This window comes from Prunus dulcis, chromosome 1, assembly GCF_902201215.1.
Source record: "Prunus dulcis chromosome 1, ALMONDv2, whole genome shotgun sequence".
Classification (NCBI taxonomy): Eukaryota; Viridiplantae; Streptophyta; class Magnoliopsida; order Rosales; family Rosaceae; genus Prunus; species Prunus dulcis.
Window position 1 is genome coordinate 23,838,365 of NC_047650.1, and position 17,103 is coordinate 23,855,467.

The window sequence follows — 17,103 nt, forward strand, 5'->3', positions numbered from 1 at the left end:
AGCCATAACAATACAAATAAAACTCTCACCAAGGAGAGATGAAAAGCTCTCACAAATGAGAGATGAAAAACTCTCACAAAAGGAGAGGTGAAAACTACATAGAGAACCCAAAGAGTCTCTGCAACTTATTCCAAACATAAAGAAATTGCAAAAAAGATGGTGGTGGAGATCCGACGCTGAAATTGCAATATCTCACACTTTATATTTAGTGATAAATAAAATTGCCTATTTATATTTTGGCCAATCACTTAACTTGTCGACATTCATGAAACATGATTTAATGTAATCATAGCTCTTGATGATTGTAGTTGCTACTAATAAATCAAATGTATCACCAATTCATGATCCCAAAATTCTCATGTGCATGCACATGCATAATTTATAAAGCATCTTAGTGTTTTAGGGTACCAATGCCTCTTCCAAGGCTCCATTGTTACTTATAGGACAAATATCTCTTTGAAGATGAATATTTTAGAAAATGTGGATCATAACCTCCTATAGAGCATTATTTTCGATAGGGCTTGAATTTTTCAAATAATCTTCACTTATGGGAAGTTAAGTCTTTAGAACCTATAAATTTATCATGCTTCAGGCATGCAACATATCAGTTATTGATAGTCACTTATTGTCATGTTCATGGATTGTGATACGAGAAAAATAATCCATGTTAGCATATGTATAACTTATATATGCATTGTCTTGATGAGACAAAAGCGGATTGATTCAACACTATTTCACAACGTTCTTCAGGAACTGTCATATCTCCCCATAATGACAGGAAAGTTGTTTCATCAACAGGGCAATCCTTAAAACATGTAGTAAAGTACGGGCACAACCAAAACCAACTTAGATTTTGAATTTGCATTGATAATTCATCGCGTACATTATGTTTGTGTAATTGGCACATAAACAGCCAAAAACACATAAATGTAGTTGAATGTCATAAACGAAATGTACGAGGGGATTGTTGTTCGTTGGAAATATACTACAACCGAACTAATAATGTAATATATAAAAGGGTTAACATCATTTTACCCCCTTGAGGTTTGGGGTCATTCTTGAAATGGGCCAAGGGGTTCTAATTTTGTTAATTTACGCCCTAATATTTTAACTGATGATGTGGCAAATGTGGGGTCTACTTTTTTAGCTGAGGTGTAATTTAATATTAAGACATAATATTTAAAAATTAAAACATTTGACAGAAACAAAAACAAAATTATCCTTTTCTCTCTCTACTCTCTGACTTCGTCGGAATCTAGCAGCCCGTTCCTCCTCCCCATCAATTCCTTTTTTTTTTTCTCTTTCTCTCTGTAACCCTATCCTCCATATCCACTCTCACACCATCTTGCCCAGCCACCTCTCCCACCAAAAACTTCTCACTACACCCACTATTCTCTCTCTTTACACCACTAACCCCAAGCCGAGCCACCTTTCTCCTATCTCCTCTTCTAATTTTAATCTCTCTAATTGAACGAAAACAACACAAAAACAAATTCTCAAACCCAACAACAAAACCCAGCAGCAAAAGAAGAAGAAACTCATGAAAGGGCTTTTTTGAAACAAAAGCAAAATCAAAAACCAATACTCGCACATTAAAATTGATCATGAAATTGAGAGCTCCTCATCAACGTCAACATCATCACCATCGCTCAACCCTATTCTGGACCATGAAATTAAGACTAAGTCATACTGATTCCACTGCCACCGCAGCAAGACGTCTTAAGTGTTCCAACGAACTAACCTTTCTTCCATGAATTTCCATATGGGTCGACCCCAGATCAGCCCCAATCCCCTCCGCCACTATCAAACACCACTAATCTGACCCCACAAGCATCACAGCTTATGAAATTGTCACTCTCAACATGCTCTCTGTCCTTGCCTTCTTCCTCTACTGCCACAATCAAACACCCGTCTGAGTCTGATAAACTCTTCAACGACGAAGGACCCGGTTCTAAAGATTCACGGACGACTCGACTCGAGAATCCCACCCTCGAGCTTCCTCTACATTGGCAAAATTGAGAGTTTCGAAACCTTAACTGCAACGCTCAAATATGCAATCGACGCAGAAACCACGTCGTCCTATTGACGAAGCACAGAGAAAACAGTCTCTAAGCTTCAAATAACAACGTGTAAGGTTGTAGACAATGGGAGACAACGACACTTTCTTCAACGTCGTCTACGAGAAACCCTCCCGACAACAATCAGTGAAGAATCGGCGAGAATACAACTAAAATACAAGCGGAAACAACGCTGTGCTGAGTTGAAAACCAGGTGATAAAGAAAAGCAAGAGACTGTGAGAAAGAAATTGGGTCTAGGTTTTTAGAGAGAGAGAGTGAGAAGATTCTATAATTTTATTAAGAGAGAGAGAGAGAGAGAGAGAGAGGAGGGGGGCGCATAGCAAATGAGGAGACTCGCTCGCTCTCCAACTTCACCAAAGTATTTTTGTTTCGTTCCTGAAAAACATCCCTTCTTGATTTTCTCTCATTTTTGATTTTTTTTGTTTTTGTTTTCATCATATTTTAGGAAACGCAATAACGAGTGTAGAATATAGGTTTTATTTTTATTTTTATTTTTGTTTTTATTTTTTAATGTTTAATTACACCTAAGCTAAAAAAGTGGACCCCACATTTGCCACATCATCACTTAACAGAAGACTAACCAGTCAAACTGACGGAATGTGTAAATTAGTCGAATTTTAAAACGTTAGGGCGTAAATTGACAAAATTAAAACCCCGTGGCTCATTCAAGAATGATCCCAAACCTTGAGGGAAATGATGTTAACCCTTTATAAAATGGCATGAGCTTCAACTACTTTAATGATTGTGTAATACAACCCACAAAAGAAAGTAGGAAGTTTATCCAATAGACGCCTTTGGCTGACAATATTGGGACTAATGCAAAAACATTACCATTAATTAACAATCTAACATAAAGATTAAAAAAAATACAATCTTTATTTAAAAAACAACTAGTAACAAGAAATAAATTTAAAATACAATTGGAGAAAAAAAAAATCAAATAAGATCAAAATAAAATATCCAAACTAAGCTAAAAAATATATGAAATAAATAAATAAATAAGACATCAAATTAATTGGGAAGGACCCCACCACTAATCATGTAATCATGTGATTTTCCATTAGTATTAGCGAAGAAGTCTGAAACATCAAGGCGGGTTGCCACTAGGTGCAAGTCTAAAGGATCAACTTCAAACCAATGTATCTCAACCGTTTTTTCTTTGCCCTTTATCGAGGCTTGGTAAAAATCAACCAAATATTTTGACGTGCGGCAGACGCGTGCCCAATGCCTATATGCACCACACCTATGATAAGCTTCCTTAATTACCTTTTCATTCGTCTTTTGGGGGCCATTTACCTTGTCTTGTTTGTTCCACTTATAGTGGTTATTGTTTATGGAGTAAACATTAATATATATCTACCAAAACTTCTGATTTGGGATGTTTACAATTGGAATTGAGGAACCTCATGCCCTCATTTATTTAGAATATCAAAGAACTTTAAATTCTGATTCGATAAAGGAACTTTAGGTCCTAATTTAGTTATATGATGAGGATCGAGGAACTTAAAAACATGCTTAAAATTAATAAACAAACAAACTAATTAATTAATGTATGATTAGATATGAGAAACATATGAAGTGTGAAAAGAAAAATGTGCAGCTGTTTGAAAGAAGAAAAGAAAAAATGTTAATAAATTATTCCTTATACATTATGCATATTCAATTTTGTTTTCAAATGGCTACATTAAACATTTATGCAGGTATATTAGGCGTATGCATGCATAACAATTATTTTGGGGATATGAATGCATGTTATTATGCTCGGTTGCCATGCATACCAATTAACTATGTTTATGCATATCAAATAACTATGTGGTTATTATGGTTATCACACCAAGATATCAAAATAAAATAAAAAATAATAAAAAATGAAAGGATCATAAGTATCATGAAGTCATGCGGGTGAGTACATGAAAACTCTAAACCACGTGATGACTCTAGCTTGGATAGAAAAAGAAAAATCATATAAAGAAATAATATAAAGAGCAACATCGTGCTGATAACGTGTTATAAAATTAAGGGGAAATTACTTCTCATGTCATTTTCCAAGGTATGAGAAATAGAAGATTCTTTTCCCACGTTTGGTAATGTCGAGAAAGTAATCGGGAGATATCACTTTATTTCCTTTCCCATGTTTGTTTTAAGTATGAATGGAAAACAGAGTTTGTATAATTTTCCAATTATACCCATATTAAAGTGCTACAATGCCCCCTGAAATATTGGTCAATTCCCACTAAACCCCCTTAAAGTTAAAGTGACCCACTTTGCCCCATTGACCAAGGTTGAGTGTGTCACTTAACCACTTTCCGTCAACGCCATCCCAAGTTCCATTAAAATGATGACGTGGCAGTGGTATATTGGTCAATTCAACTGAGCTGGGATTTTTCTCACCAATCTGAGGTTGTGACGTGTACTTGTGGGCCCCACCTCTAACAACAGTAGTTTGGGAGATCGTTGGGCCTGCATATGTGGATTTGTGGACCCCACCTCTAACAAAACAACCACTATCGAAAAGGAATCTCTGTAAACTCAAAATTGAAAAGAGGAAATCTACTTGGGATAGGAAAAATTGAGATTTTGGGATTTAAGATCTAGGGTTTGAGCATATGATCGAGAGAGGGAGAGCACTATGAGTTGGTTGGGGGTACGAAATAACCATAGCGGGTGCATCGGATGGATGTCAAGTGGTTGATATTATCCCTCCAGGACCGGAACTTCTTGTTTCAGAGGGCGAATCGATCCAACTTGGTCAACCATTAACGAGTAATCCTAATGTGGGTGGATTTGGTCAGGGGGATGCAGAAATAGTACTTCAAGATCCATTACGTGTCCAAGGTCGAAATCTTAGTGGTAGGGATCAGAGCTTGTCGTCCTTTCTCTTAGAGTCGCGCACGTAAACCAAGTAGCCCTATGTTCGAATCTGACAATACCTTACCATAATCAAAAGGTACAACGGCCCAAGCAACCAGACTTAACATAAATGTAGTCACTGGCAAGAAGAAGTGAGGCGACTTAACGACGATGCCCATTTAGAGAGAAGTAGGAGAAGCGCAACCTATGTACGATAAGTTATTCTTCTGAAAATTGACATGTTTTCTGAAAAGGACTCTTGTCCTGTTATGTGGAAAAGAATCATGATCTTATAGTGATGTGTTGTGTATGTGTAGGAATGGATAGTCTTTAGGTCTTTTTGTGTTATATGTTTTCGGGAGAGTGGGTTCGAATGCAGTATACCTTTCCTGATGTGGTCCCCTTTTTGTTTTCTTGTAGTTGGCTTTAAATACGTTAATCGAACCATGTTTGTTGTCTTGCCTTTAATGATTGGCTTTGAATACTATTTTGTAGTTCTTAAAGACAAACCTTTTTTGTTTGTGTGTAGATAGAGTTGGTGACTTTTGGAGTGCATCATGGTAGTTGTCACATCCCGAGATCGGCTCCGCCGTAGCACGATATTGTCCGCTTTGGGCTCACCTCTTTGTCCTCACGATTTTGTTTCTAGGAACTCATGAGCAACTTCCAAGTGGGTCACCCATCCTGAAATTGCTCTAGCCCCAACTCGTTTAACTTCGGAGTTCCCATGACTCCGAAGCCAATGAGCTCCCAAAAGTCCTTATGCTAGATGAAGGTGGGCATGTACATATAAGGCACATCACCCCCTCTCCGTTGGTTGATATGCAATGTTACAGTAGTAGAATTGTGAAAAACAAATACAACGAGTGGTGTTATACAAGAGGGTCTATAGGATATTTGGATTGGTGTCCTGTAGAGTATATAAATATGTTAGAGATGTGAGAGCAAGTGAAACTGCTTGGGCACATGGGGAAGGTATCACTTAAAAGCGTAGTAAATGATGAGTTATTGGATATAGACACGAATGGTGAGCTGTTAAGTTTGTGTGATAAGGTACCACTTTCTTATCAGAGAGTGGTGCTAATTTATGTACAACACAATGAAGAGGAAGGTTTTACAGTGAATGAGGATTGTGAAGAGGTAGGTATGACTTTGAATAAGGATAGTGAAGAGGAAGGTCTAGCTTTGAATGAGGATAGTGAAGAGGAAAATGTGGCTTTGAATGAGGATATTAGGCCTCTTACTGAGGATATTGGGCCACTAAACAATGGTGAAAATGAGACTTTTACTGAAGGCAGTGGGCCACTAAACAATGCAAAAAGATGGGCGGACTTTCACTGAAGATCATGGGCCTTCTTGCACAGTTTAAGACTGGGATTCAAGTGATGATGATGGGCCCCTAAATAATAAGGGTAATAGGGCTGATATAGGTGAGATTGATGTGGGAGACAGGAATGAAGACACTGAAGAAGAAGACAAGGAAGATTACCTTGATTTTGTTGACAGTGCTTATGAGCAGAATGAAAATGAATTTGAGTTGTTGAAAAAGGATGATAAAGCATTTAAAAATTATGTAGACCACCCTGAATCAGTTGAAGAATCAAATGCCCTTGTAAATGAAGATGAGGAGTCAACTGATGTAGCTAAAAGTGATGTTGATAACTTGGATAATAGGTTAGATGACGAGGATGATGGGAACCACAACAAAAGGAAGAGGAAATTGCCTAAATTTGAAGAATTTAGGCAAGAAACAGACATGCGCAACCCTGTGTTTAAGCTGGGTTTAAGATTTGCAACCACTAACCTATTTAAGAAAGAAATTAGGAACTATTCAATTATAAACAGGAGGATGATTAAATTCAAATGCAATGATCGTGATAGGGTGAGGGCGGTGTGTGCAGGGAATTGCAAATGGGTTTGTTTTGTTTCAGCAGTGAATTGTGAATGGGTTCAAGTGAAGAAGTTCGTTGACGTGCATGATTATAGGACAGTTGACCACAACTTTCATGCTAACTCAACATGGTTAGCTCAGAGATATGCTACTCAACTGTCTATAATGCATAATTAGGATATGAGAACTTTTAAGCAACATGTACAAGAATATTTGTCTGTGATAGCTTCTAAATCCTAAATATATAGGGTAAGGCAGAAGGCAACATCCATAACTTAGGAGACTTATGAAAAATAGTATGAGTTGTTATGGGATTATGCTGCTGAACTAAGAAGGACAAATGTGGTTAGCACAATCATTATCAAATGTGAGTTAGAGGCTGAAAGGCCAAGGTTTCAGAGGATTTACATTTGCTTGGCTACAGTTAAACAAGGGTTTTTGCAGGGATGTAGGCTAGTGATAGGATTTGATGCTTGTCATATAAAAGATCATCACCTTGGACAATTGCTATCTGCTGTTGGTGTGGATCCTAACAATGGCATGTATCTTATTGTGTATATAGTGGCTGAGGTGGAGAATTATGAAACATGGTCTTGGTTTTGTCAACTGTTGGCAAAGCACCTTGGAATCGAAAACATCACAGGATGTGTCTTTATTGACAAGCAAAAAAGGCTTGATTTGCAGTAGATGATCATTTTTCAAATGTTGAGCACAGACATTGCCTGAAACACTTAAAAGCAAATTTTTTGCTTGCTGGTCACAGAGGATTGGTGTTGAAATTGCAAATGGAGAAAATTGCAAGGAGAACAACCATCCCATGGTGGGATGCTAAGATAAAAAAATATGAGACAGTTGAGCCAAGCTGCATTTGATTGGGTGGTGGCCTTATATCCATCACAATGGTGTAGAGCTCACTTTAAAACTCATTCCAAGTGTGACGTCTTTTTGAATAATATGTGTGAGGCTTTAAATGGTGCCCTTGTAGAAGCCAGAGACCAACCCATTTTAACCATGCTAGAGAGGATTAGATACAATATTATGTTGTTGATGGCAACTAGAAAAGCATCTTGCGAGAGATGGAAACATGACATTGGTCCAAGGATTTTTGGCATTTTGGAGAAAATGAAGAGAGAATCAGCTTAGTGCATTCCAAAGCTTGCTGGGGAAAGTTTATATGAAGTCAAAAACCATGATGGAAGTCAAGTTGTGGTTGATTTGGCAAGGCATATTTGTTCATGTAGGAGATGGGATATCACTGGGATCCCATGCAAGCATGTTTGTGCTTCCATTGGGTAATTAAATGAGGATCATATTGCTTATGTTGATGATTGTTACAAGAAGGAAGCCTTTATGAGAGCTTACAGTCTAATGGTTCACCCAATGACAAGTGAAGGCTTGTAGCCTAAGTGTCATATGCCTTCTTTGATGCCACCACTTTATCATAAACAACCTGGAAGACCAAGTAAAAAGAGGATGAGATCAGTAGGTGAACAACTACGCACATCTAATCCTACAGCCACTAAGTTGCAGAGGTATAACTTGGAAACCAAGTGTTCAATTTGTAGACAAGGAGGCCATAATAGAAGGAGTTGCCCTAAGGTAAAAGAAGGCACTTGCAGTCAGGTTTGTCTCTTCCCAAAAAATATTGTAAATATAATTATTTTGGATCTTTATTATTTAATTTTAAGTGATTATCTTTTTATGTTAGGTCTCATCTAAACCAAAGGTGAAGAAAACAATTGGCACCACATCAATCAAGAGGGTTACAAGACAATCAAGAGCCAAGCAACCTGTAAGTGACTTTCATTTGATACATGTTTAGAGGAAGAGGTATGGGATGTAGTTGATGTAAATTACCTTGTGCTTCAATTTTTAGGTCAAAAGAAGGTTGGAAACTGGCCAGTGTTCTTAAACTGCCCAATATTTTGAAATTGCCCAATCTTCTCAAACTCCACATGCTTCTGAAACTACCCAAGCTTCTGAAACTGCCCAAGCTTCGCAAACTGCCAAAAAAGAAAAAAAAAGGTTCAAGTCTCCTGCAAAGATGATTAAATTTACCAAAAGGAATGATGGTTCTCAAACTGTGCAAGGCTCTCAATCTGTGCAAGGAAGTGAATCTGTGCAATCTTTTCCAGGTTCTCAAACTGGCCAATGTTCTCAACCTGACCAAACTTCTCAAACTGTGTATGGATCTCAACCAAGTGCAAGTTTATCACACCCTTTTAGCACTGGTACAAACAAAAAGAGGTTCAAATCTCCTGCCAAGAGGAAGAAATTTACCAATATGAAGGATTTGTTGGATGGTTATCAGCCTTGGGATTCTGATGATGTGCAAGTGTTCTGTGTTTTGTTAAAATGCCTCTTATCAAGGACTTTTCATTCAACTATTATTTTGCAAGTCCAACTGTTAAGGACAAGTATTAAGGACAAACCTTCCAAATGGGACTTTTGATTGAACTATTATTTTGCAAGTCCAACTATTAAGGACAAACCTTTCAATAGTATCAAGTATTGGTATTCATTTTGATCATAGGTCCAGATTGAAAGTAATTTATAAACTGTGAGGATTTGATGGATGTTATAAACTGTGAGGATTTGATCAATGTTATAAACTGTTTCCAGCTTGGTGCATTTTGATCAATGTTATGAATTGTTTTTAGGTATTTATTAGATAAGTTGATCTGTATACTATTGTTTTCGTGGTGATTTGTTAACTATTGTTTTCATACCTTCTAGGAAGTGTTGCAGGTGCTGTTGTTTTGGTAATTCTTTTGATACTATTATAGAAGTACCAGAATCCAAAAATTGACTCCCAAATGTGTTCAAATACCACATTCATTAGATAAATACCAATACATTGTTACATACAGTTGCAAAATCAAACCATGTTCATCTATCATTAGATAAGTACCAATACATGAAATTTTACATACTGTTGCAAAATACAGACTTTTAAAACCAGCCTAATTCCTCCATTGCCAACCTCTAATGGCCAAATTTTATGGCAACTTTTACAAAAATTGCCAAAACAACATAATTACTAAACCCCAGGAAAGAATAAAGCAACTTTCTTTCTCTTGATTGACAACGTCCAACGTCCTTTTCAAGTTCCTTCAATCTTCTAAGTAGTCAAGTCACCAGAGCCTTCTCTCTAAGTAGAAATTCAACATCCACCCAAACAAAAAACCCACATCCTTTTTTCCTCCTCTACATCAACCATTAATAGCAATTAATAAAAAAAAATTATAACACAATTCATAGACTTTGAACAACAAAACTTACCCCCTGATGATTTTGGACAAACATGGAATCTTCGAAGTGGGTTGGCCTCAGTCCACGAAGTTTGTAAGCGAGCTATCTTCCCACAAAAGCAACTCGGTCCTTCCACATCCAACTCTTCCCCTTCGTCAATTATTTCAGGCATCATCTTCAATTTTCGTAGAAACCCAACATCTGATTTCTAGGGTTTTATCTTCTTCTATGGGGAGGAATCGAATTTGGGGTTTTTTTGGTTCGCGCCAGGCAGCTCAGATCAATTTGGGGTTTATCTTCTCCGTTGTTAGAGGTGGGGTCCACAAGTACACGTCACAACCTCGGACTGGTGAGAAAAATCTCAGCTCAGTTGAATTGACCAATATACCCTTGCCACGCCATCATTTTAACGAAATTTGGGATGCGTTGACGGAAAGTGATTAAGTGACATACGAAAAGTTGGTCAATGGGGTAAAGTGAGTTACTTTAACTTTGAGGGGGTTTAGTGGGAATTGACCAATGTTTCAAGGGCCACTGTAGCACTTAAGCTTAAATCAAATAAAAAAAAAGAATGCATTTAATGATATATTGTAATTCTAAATTATTAATAGAGACAAAATGGTCGTAAAAAATGTGCATTTAATGTTGGCTTATTTTTTCAAACTTTCTCATAATAAGGGAAAACGAAACCCAAGTTGGGAGGAGGGCTTCACTTTCCCCCAACTTTCTCATGTGTCATGCAATCATTTCTCATGCTTAAACTTATCAAACATGGGAAAACAATTGATTTCCTATGCTCAAGCCTTCTTTTCCATAAACCAAATGGGACCTAAGAGAAAGACAAAGACAAATAATTTATTCTTATATATCATTCATCTTTAATACTTATTATTTATTGGCTTCGTGAATAGACAAACATTAACTACCCATTATTGTAGATTACAAACACAGAATTACAACTCATAAAATGTACTAAATACACAATCCTTAATGCCTATGTTATAACGATATTTATGATGAGTTTTATGATAGATACTATGACTGATATTATGGTAGTCATCCACAATCAATAGATTTACAACAAAACTCTATTAATTAACACAATAATAATAATTAAGTTGTAGTTTTCAACTCAAATGATCAATCCTTTTAGTTGCCATCTACATATTTCTCCGTACGCATAACAAGTAAAGCAGAAATGGCTGTCGAAGTCGACGACGCCGACGGCGTTTCGTCAAACCCGGGAGGTTTCCGGCTACGCTGGGACGTGGTCCTGAGCTTCAGAGGCGAAGACACCCGCAAAACAATCACGAAGAATATCTACGAGGCGCTCGAGAAACACGGCGTCCGAGTCTTCAGAGACGACGACGGTTTGAACCGCGGGGACGAGATGATTCTACCTGTGTTTTACCAAGTGGACCCCTCCGACGTTCAACGGCAGAGGGATCCATTTGCAAAGCATTTTAGAGCTCATGAGCAAGTGTACGGAAACGCCGTCGTCTCTAGGTGGAGGAGTGCCATGGCGAAAGTCGGTAGTACAGCTGGGTATATTTTCAACGCCAGGTAGTAATTAATTGAATTAAATTAGTATAATCATAATTCATAACTAAATTCCCCCTCAATCAGTTAGAAAACCTGTAAAACCCTAGCTAATGTTGATCATTCCTATCAACATGCAAAAATTGAGATGATTATAGATTTAGTTATCTAATGTTTAAGGTTTTGGTATATCCTATGATACTAAGATATCGTAAGTGTGGTGGGGTATTCTTTTCACTTTGTTTATTAATATAGTAATTTAAATTAGGCGATTTGGTAAAGATCAATTTTATATAGTAATTTAAATTGGGCGATTTGGTAAAGATCAATTTTATATAGTAATTTAAATTCCCATGTATCTTCCTCACCCCACTGTCGTTCTCATTCAGATTTACATTCTAAAGTATTAGACTTTTGGCTTGTTTATGAGGACCAATTGTTTTCGCAAATAGCTGCTTCGTGTGTTAACTAATTGGTGTTTTCATTCTACGCCCTCTTCCTCTTGTATGGTCACTGATCACATGATTTGCAGTTGATTTGTTAGTTAAAGTTGGTCATAATAATTAATGAAAACTGCCACATTATATGAACAGCTAGAATGGTTCGAAAGTTTGATCCTTTAATACTTTTTAAGATTTAGTTATTGTCAAGATAAACTTGTCTGTAACAGATACAATTAATTCTCAGTTTTCTTTTACAATTAACCATTTATGTTCGTTTTCTATAGATATGCAAAAATTTATAGTGGCTATAGTTTATGTTTTGCTTATCACCCTAAGGGGTTAAATAATGTATTTGTGATCATGTATATTGACAGCAAAGAAGCAGAGTTGATTCAATTGTTAGTCAAAACGGTTTTGACTGAAATGAACAAAACCCCAGTAGGTCTTGATGCATACACAGTGGGACTTGATTCCAGGGTTGAAGACGTTATGAGGTTGTTAGATGTTAGATCCAACAGCATTCGAGTTGTCGGAATTCATGGCATGGGTGGTGTTGGCAAGACAACACTTGCCAAGGCTCTTTTTAATAGCCTTGTGAGTTATTTTGAGTGCCACAGTTTCATCTCAAATGTTAGAGAAATTTCAGCAGGGCATGAGGGTTTAGTATCACTTCAAAACAAACTTATTGGTAGTCTTTCTTCTAATACCATATCTGTAAATGAACTTAATAATGGTATTTCTGCAATCAAAGCAATTGTATACGAGAAGCAAGTTCTTATTGTCTTGGATGATGTTGATAACGTAAACCAACTAAATGCTTTAGTTGGCAACAGACAATGGTTTTATGAAGGAAGCCGAATTATTGTTACCACAAGAGATAGAGAAGTCTTACCCAGTCATCTTGTGAACGAGTTGTATGAGGTCAGGGAGTTGCAATTCCCTCAGGCACTTTAACTTTTTAGTTACCATGCACTGAGAAGAGAAAAACCCACAGATACTTTCTTAACTCTGTCTGAGCAAATTGTGTCTCTCACAAGTGGGCTACCATTGGCTCTTGAAGTATTTGGTTCTTACCTTTTTTATAAGAGGAGAATAGAGGAATGGAGAGATGCTCTGCAGAAACTGAAACAGATTCGTCTGCGCAATCTTCAGGATGTGTTAAAGATAAGTTATGATGCGCTAGATGAGCAAGAGAAGTGCATCTTTCTAGACATTGCATGTTTATTTGTAACAATGAATATGAGGAGAGAAGATGCAATTGACATATTAAAAGGTTGTGGTTTTAATGGTGAGATAGCAATTGCTGACCTCGTAGCAAAATCTCTCATTAAAGTTTATGAAGACAGTATCTTGTGGATGCACGATCAAGTTAAAGACATGGGAAGACAAATCGTTACAGAGGAAAACGTTGTAGACCCTGGCATGCGTAGTAGACTTTGGGATCGTGATGAAATATTGAATGTCTTCAAGGATGATAAGGTAGAGATTCCAGCACTATTATTTTTATTGTTTATATATTCTTCTGGCTAAATTTAGATGTCGAAGACGCTTCTACCAAAAAAATAGATGTTGAAGACGCTTGAATGTCCTAAAGGATGATGCATTATTATTTTTCTTCACTCAGTTTCTTACATATTTTTCCATACCTTGATAATAGGGAACAAGAAGTATACAAGGGATAGTCCTAGACTTTGAATCAATGAAAAGGCCGGTGAAGGATCCAAGTGGTGACAGAATTTCTTGGGATAACTTTCGAAGAGCCCCAACTTTTACCTCTGCAGTTACATACCTAAAAGAAAGATACAAAACATATCTTGAAACTAAAGCAGAGAAAAAGAGACAGGTTACAATTTGCTCTAAACCCCTAAGAGCAATGGTCAATCTTAGACTGCTTCAAATCAATTATCTGAATTTGGAAGGCCGCTTCAAGTTTCTTCCTGCAGAGTTGAAGTGGTTACAGTGGAAAGGTTGTCCTCTGAATTCTCTTCCTTCTGATTTTCCCCCTCGCCAACTTGCCGTCCTTGATCTTTCACGCAGCAAAATAGAACATTTGTGGCATGGGCGCGGTAACAAGGTATATGCTTCACTATCTGATCCATCATCTTTATCATTATAATTGTGTTGTGACCAGCAATAATTTATATCACTGATCCTCATAAGTGTCTGCCTTGTATCTCTATCTCTGCCTCTTCCTTTCTATTTCTAAGGCACAACTAATGCAGTTTGGTAGATGCTCATACACTTTTGTTGTTTACAGGTGGCTGAGAAATTGATGTTTTTGAATCTGACCGGCTGCTTTAACCTAACCACCATTCCTGATTTATCTGGGAATCGGGCATTGGAAAAGCTTATTCTTGAGCGTTGCAGTAAACTGACTAAGCTTCATGCCTCGATTGGGAATTTGCAGACATTAGTCCACTTGAACCTTCGAGACTGTGAAAACCTCATTCAACTTCCAAATGATGTCTCCGGCCTGACAAAACTTGAGAACCTAATCCTCTCTGGTTGCTTACAACTGAAAGAACTGCCAAGCAACATGGACAGCATGGTATCATTAAAAGAACTTCTCCTTGATGGCACTGCTGTAAAAAGTCTTCCTGAATCTATTTTCCGGTTTTCAAAACTCGAAAAGCTCAGCTTGAACCGGTGCAAACATTTGAAAGGGCTACCTGAGTTGATAGGAAAGTTGCATTCTCTGAAAGAAATCTCCCTCAACGATTCTGCTTTAGAAAACCTACCTGTTTCCTTTGGATATTTGGCAAACCTTGAGAAACTAAGTTTGCTCTGGTGTAAATCACTGACAACTATTCCTGATTCCATTGGCAACCTCAGTTCGTTAATGGAATTTCAGACTTACGGTAGCGGAATCAAAGAACTTCCTGTGTCCGTTGGTTCATTATCAAACTTGAAGGAATTATCAACGGACACGGTCAAATTTTGAGCAGATTGCCTGATTCAATTGGAGGTTTGAATTCTCTAGTTGTGCTAAAAATAGATCAGACATTAATCACAGAACTTCCACATGAGATTGGTGCCTTGAAGTCACTTGAGAAGCTTGAGATGAGGAAATGTGGATTTCTTAGATCATTACCAGAATCAATTGGAAGCATGAGGGCATTGACTACAATAGTCATAACTGAAGCTGATATTACTGAGTTGCCAGAATCGATAGGGAAGTTGGAAAACCTTACCATGTTACAGTTGAATAAATGTAAACACCTCTGCAAGCTTCCAGCTTCAATAGGACAATTGAATTCCTTGCACAGATTGCTGATGGTGGAAACTGCAGTGACAGAACTACCCGAAAGCTTTGGAATGCTTTCCGGTTTAATGGTTTTAAATATGAGAAAGAATCATCAAAAGAGGGAAGATACGGAAGAGATTAAATTTATACTCCCCACTTCTTTCTCAAATCTGTCAACTGCTATATGAACTGCATGCCGGTGCTTGTAATATATCTGGTAAAATTGCAGATGATTTCGAGAAGTTATCATCACTTGAAGTCTTGAATCTAGGCCGTAATAACTTTTGCAGCCTTCCAGCCAGCCTGAGGGGCCTGTCTCTTCTCAGAAAGCTTTTATTACCTCACTGTAAAAATCTCAAGGCTCTGCCTCCGCTTCCCCCAAGTTTAGAAGAGGTGGATGCTGCAAACTGCACCTCATTAGAAGGTATCTCTGATATTTCAAACCTGGAAAACTTGGCGATGCTGAACCTTACAAGTTGTGAGAAAGTTGTGGACATTCCAGGACTTGAACGCTTGAAGTCCTTGGTAGAGTTGTATGCAAGTGGTTGCACAGCTTGCTCATCAGCTATTAAGAAAAGACTTGCTAAGGTGCTCTCTCTCTCTCTCTCTCCCCCCGTGTATATACTATATGTGTGTACATGTATAAGAAAGTGAAACACAATCATAGATTTGAAATTTTTTGTTGCAGAGCTACATGAGGAAAATACGCAATCTTAGCATTCCCGGTAGCAAGATACCAGACTGGTTTTCTCAAGATGTTACATTCTCAGAAAGAAAAAACCGTGTTCTCAAAAGTGTGATTATAGGTGTTGTAGTCTCTCTCAACCAGCAAATACCAGATGACATAAGAGAACTCCCTGCAATAGTAGCACAGATCCTCATGCTGGATTTTTCTATCTTCTGTTCAGCTTTGAAGTTATTGGGAGTGCCAAATACAAATGAAGACCAAGTTCACTTGTGCCGATACCCAATTCACCATCCCTTGGTTTCTCAGTTGAAAGATGGTTATAACATACGTGTGATACGGAGAAAGCCACCGACGATGAAAGGGGTTGAGCTGAAGAAGTGGGGAAATATTTGGTCTATGAAGGTGATGACGAGTATGAGGGAGATGAAGAATCATTAAATGAAAGCCAGCAATCCCTTTCAGAAAAGATGGCAAGGTTCTTCAGCTCTTTTGAAGAAGGTGGCTGAACCTGTACTTTTGAGAAAGATGACTGCAAATGATGATACAACAATTCATTCCAGATATCAGGAAGACCAGGAAGACACCGATGACTACAATCTAGAATGCCTGATGGATGAGTATCTATTCTATACTCTGACATGCTTGTTATGTTCAACAAAGTCACACTAGTTTTCATCTGCTTTATAACCTCCACTGCAATTCTATCTTTCTCGTTTGCAATTCCTGAATCTCGGAGGAGGGGTTCAGTAGCTCCTATACAACTCCGGCGTGATTTCCATTCACCTCCACTGTTCAATATAATCAAAGATTAATTACCCAAAAACAAAACAAACCTGAAATGCTGCATATAACAACACATTCTGCAGGCACATAATAACAACCTGAAATGCGTTGGCGATGAAGTTCGAAAGAAAACTTGGGTTTTGCGTGGATCGGTGTGTTTATCAACCCATGATGCCCAGGTCATCATACCTTTTCTGAGGGCTGTATAAACATCAAGATATGGATGAATTTGGTCCCCTTCCTGGTAGAAATTAACCCTGCACATTGATTTCAATCCCACAACAATGAGCATGGTATTATTGGTAGGCTGCTAGCTAGCTACTACTTATTAATT

At 37.7% G+C, this 17,103-nt stretch overlaps 1 pseudogene across 1 annotated transcript; it reads left to right on the forward strand.

Annotated features, from left to right (window-relative positions):
• Positions 1-11,235: 11,235 nt before the first annotated feature.
• LOC117614842 lies at positions 11,236-16,706 on the forward strand (annotated as a pseudogene). The gene is made up of 5 exons (XR_004583926.1): positions 11,236-11,635; positions 12,429-13,533; positions 13,712-14,128; positions 14,312-15,886; positions 15,987-16,706. The product of XR_004583926.1 is annotated as a disease resistance protein RPV1-like (transcript).
• The last annotated feature ends 397 nt before the right edge of the window (positions 16,707-17,103 follow it).